The 4,652-nt window shown below is 44.0% G+C and overlaps 1 protein-coding gene across 1 annotated transcript in view; it reads right to left on the bottom strand.

Moving 5' to 3' along the window:
- Positions 1-4,299, bottom strand: part of vsnl1a (visinin-like 1a) — a gene marked incomplete at its 3' end in the record, with an annotated part of 149,879 nt that extends 145,580 nt beyond the window's left edge. The window contains exon 1 of the mRNA XM_084314868.1: positions 4,200-4,299. The remainder of the gene's footprint in view (positions 1-4,199) is intronic.
- Positions 4,300-4,652: the final 353 nt, after the last annotated feature.

The raw sequence follows: 4,652 nt of genomic DNA, 5'->3' as shown, positions 1-4,652 counted from the left end.
GTCTACACTCTATGACTCTGGCCACTGGCATGCAAAAAGGGGCACTTCCTTAACCTCTTAAGCCCTAGCCATATTTTCAGAAAGTTCACCTAACAGTGTATTGCACTACCACAGGACCTAGCATGTCCTACCATGCTCTGTAAATAACTCATGTACATATACCGATATGCCCTACTTTGTTTACTTGTTTTATTGCACAATGTCGTTCTATTGGATTCTTATTATATATTACTATTGTATTATGCACAATCGTTGCGGGCAAGACCCCACGCATTTCATTGTATACTTGTATGCCGTGACAAATAAAACTCTTGACTTGACTTGACTTAAAAGTACATACCCAAGTAAATGGAAGACTGCTCCACTTCTACAAGGTCCATTTGCATGTTCCTGGTATCTAGAGACATCTATGGACCGCAGGGAATATCCCAGTGTCTGTTACTATGCTTGAGTAAATTGTTATGAACCAAAGGAGAATTTACTCTATTTGGTCTCTGGCGCAAGTGCCCCCCATCCCCTCTGTCATGTGCTTGCCCCTGACTTTGGCTAATTAATACTCTCTCCCCAGTGGCCGTCACGTAGATCTAATGGATCTGAGTCAGCCTTGGCACTGGATCAACAGGGAAAGACATTCAGTTTATTTATCAGCATGTCTGTTGACAGGAGAAGTCGAGTGTCCGGCTATTAGGTAAATAGTTTTAAATGTTGTAGTATGTCTTCCTAATGGCCTGTCGGTGAGAGATAGGCTAGTGGCATTCACTGGAAAAGCTGAGCAGAGTTGGACACTCCCACATACATACACATGTGTGTGTGAATAGATAGAGGGCTCTGGGACAGTTTAAAGAACACGCCAACATTATGGGAAATGTGCTTACCGTCCTCTCCAGAGTGAGACAAGAAGCTAGATACCAATCTCCTCTCTGTGAATTCAGTAGAGATCTATCCAGCTGCAAGCTAGCCTAGCTTAGCACAAATGAATGAAAGCGGATACGGACCACCACTAGCCTAGTTTAAAACTCAAAACTCGAACACTGGATTCCGAATCGTAATCTACATTACGGGTGGTGCTATACTGAGCAGAGTTGGACACTCCCACATACATACACATGTGTGTGTGAATAGATAGAGGGCTCTGGGACAGTTTAAAGGAACAATGCTACAATGCACTTAAAGAAACACGCCAACATTATTGGAAATGTGCTTACCGTCCTCTCCAGAGTGAGACAAGAAGCTAGATACCAATTTCCTGTCTGTGCATTCAGTAGAGAGCTATCCAGCTGCAAGCTAGCCTAGCTTAGCACAAATGAATGGAAGCGGATAGGGACCACCACTAGCCTAGTTTAAAACTCAAAACTCGAACACTGGATTCAGAATCGTGATCTGCATTACGGACGGTGCTATACTGAAGCATGGGTTCCGTCCTGCAGAAAGCAATCGTCATAGAGCATTTCTACAAAAGAAAAAGGAAAGATCTTTCTACAAAATCCATCTGCGTGAATCAGATCCGATGGCACTATATATTTTGTCATTATGAGCTATACCCATTAACGTGTCAGGGACAATTTCGACACGAGACAACAGGCTCCAACAACTCATATGCTCATGACACTGTCAGTGGAGGGAGGCAATGCATTCTGACAGCAGGTTACTAACTCTTTCCTGTTACAATGCCGGCTGTCAGTCACGCCGGGGGCAGAGAGCCATTAACACACGGCGGTGCAGCAGGAGACACACGAGTCCCCAGGGACCTGTAAGTGAGCGGCATCACCACCCGTCATCCTTTACGGCGTCCGTCTGTGTGCTGGACGAGCACAAAGGGAGGATGCACAAGTGTCCGTATGTGTTCATGAATGTGAACATGGATTGTGGAAATGTATATGTGTGTATGCTTGTATAATAGAGAGAAGGTGTGTCTGTGTGTGTGAGTAATGTATTATGTGATTTGTTGTCAATGTTATTTTCACATATCCCTAGTTACACGTACACACAGTCCTCATATCCCTCCTAGTAACGTACACACGATCCTCATATCTCTCGTAGTGACACATACACACAGTCCTCATATCCCTCCTAGTTACACATACACACAGTCCTCATATCTCTCATAGTGACACGTACACACAGTCCTCATATCCCTCTATAGTGACACATACACATGAAATTTGGGGGTTCCGTGCAGTAGGCAGAGATGGTGGGCACCGTAGCTGTAATCCAAGCCACTCTTCAATCACCAGCTCACAGCTGGACTACACCCTCCTGTCTGTGCCAGGGATCAAACCAGCGACCTTTCTGTTACTGGCCTGGCCTTTTTACCTCTAGACCACCCTGCCTTTGTTAATATGTTTGCGTGCAAGTTTGAGTTAGCAAGCCCATATGTTTTTGTGTTGATGTCTGAATGTGTGTGTGTGTGTGTGTGTGTGTGTGTGTGTGTGTGTGTGTGTGTGTGTGTGTGTGTGTGTGTGTGTGTGTGTGTGTGTGTGTGTGTGTGTGTGTGCGTGCGTGCGTGCGTGCGTGCGTGTGTGTGTGTGAATGATGACAGCAGCATTCTGTTGCACACTGCCGGGAGGAGACCCTGGGCAGAGAGGGCACAGGCAACAATAATGGAATTGTTCCATTTATACACACTAGCCTTGGTACATTCAACACATCACCTCTGCAGAGGCAGAGTATATGAGCCTCAGGTAAATGGGGAATGGTGAGAGGAAATACTGCAATGTTTTGTACAGAAGAGGATGAGACAGCGGGGCTTATAATGACAGGTGGCATTCGACATAGTGTATGTATACTTAATTGTTAAATAAAGATTTTAGGGAGAGAAAACATTTTTCTTTTTCTTTGTATCTGCACACATTGTACACGGCACAAGTGATACTAGACTCTAACTATGTCTAACTATGACGATGTCCTTGCCTGGCAATAATATTTTTTTTGCGTAACAGCTTAACCCACCGCCTGAAGACAGATTATCATTATATAATCACCTAATGTCAGTGCTTTCATTTGGCTTGAGAGAAGAGAGAGAGCCAGTAGCATGACGTCTAGGGCCATTTTACAATGGGTCTGCCATGCAGTGCATGCATTGTGGAGCAGCTTGCAAACTGACTTAGACCTTAGTCCATTTGTCACGTCCTCGCTCACTGAGTCTAGTAAAGAAAATTAAAAATAAAAAAAGGATTTTGAATGATCAAATGATCCAGTAAAACAATAGATCATCAGAGATACTGAAAGAAATAATACATCCCATAATATGTTGATTTTGTGAGCACCTGCACTGCACATGGGCCAGGCTATTATGTAATTATGTCTACTTTAACATAATTTTCCAATAGGGAATGACCTTGCTTGAGAGTCAAAACCCAGCCCAGCCCAGCATACCACAAATAACATAGATATAGGAATACCACAACAGTACGTGTTTGGTGCTGTTTGATGGCACAATTTGTGTTTCATGTAATTATCTTGTCACATGTGTACTCCGAATCGTGCCATCTTTGTCACAAACTGGAGGTTTGAAGCAAAAGGCGCATGGATGGTATGATCAGAGATGTGGCTGTCACAAAAATTAGCCAACCGGTTGAAACAGAGAAATAAAATAAAATGATACAGGGTAGCAATATCCATTCAAGTTTCGTTTGACATGATTGTTTAGGCGGGGGGAGTGGTCGCGCAGATGTTGTTCATAGAGACATGGCACCCTGTGTGCATGCAACGGGAGCGCAGTCTCACATCAGTACCACACACCGTGTAAAGCAGAGTAGAATGACGCCTTATGCCATCTGTAATGTCCAATAATCCCCGTAGGGGAACCGTCCCGATCAAACTTATTCATGAATGAAAACCACAAATGACAATCGATTCTTACAGGTCTCTTTACTTTTGCAACACAATCAAATGCCACGAGTGGAGCATTTAGCTGCAGCCATTCCAATCTGACAGACTTGGAACTTAAGAGAGCTTGTTTATTAAACTTGTTCAATGTAATTATTAGTGCAAACAACATTCATGTGCGCTAGGTGATCATCATATGAATATATGGTATGCTTTGTAAGCAATATTGTACGTAGTTGATTGTCATTGTGTTTATAATAACATTATGCGTGCCAATGAATGCAGCCATTAAAGTAATAGTTCAATGCATAACATCTGTGCAAAAGAAACCCACATGCACCCAATGGGCGACGATGGTAAAAGCATCCTACCTCGCTGTGCGCCGAAGTCAACAGAGGGAGTCCGGGTTGCGTGTTCTTGACAGTTGTTCTAGTTTGAGTGGAAAGAGAAAACGCGCAATTCAAGCGTTTTTTAGTCTAGTCTTCTATCGACCCCGTGTGTCTTGAGATCTTTCCTTTGCAGGAGAAATCGTGGGAAATGTAGTAGTGGTGCAGATTCCGTCCGATGGATGCTGCAAAGGGAACTGAGTGTCCACACACTGACACACACACTACTACACACACTGCTGCTGCTGAAGATACAAGCACAACGTCAACCCGTGTGCATCACCCCCCCCCCCCCCCCCCCACACACACACACACACACACTCTCTCTCTCTCTCTCTCTCCCCATCTCCTGTATATCTATCACAGTCAGAGTGGGAGCCAGAGGACCAGTGTTTTTGGACTGGTGATGTGATGGTTTTTGTTGTTGTTTTTTTTTAT

This window comes from Notolepis coatsorum (assembly GCF_963971535.1).
Source record: "Notolepis coatsorum genome assembly, chromosome: 5".
Classification (NCBI taxonomy): domain Eukaryota; kingdom Metazoa; phylum Chordata; class Actinopteri; order Aulopiformes; family Paralepididae; genus Notolepis; species Notolepis coatsorum.
Note: the sequence above shows the minus strand (reverse complement) of the source record. Positions and strands in the feature narration are given on the sequence as shown.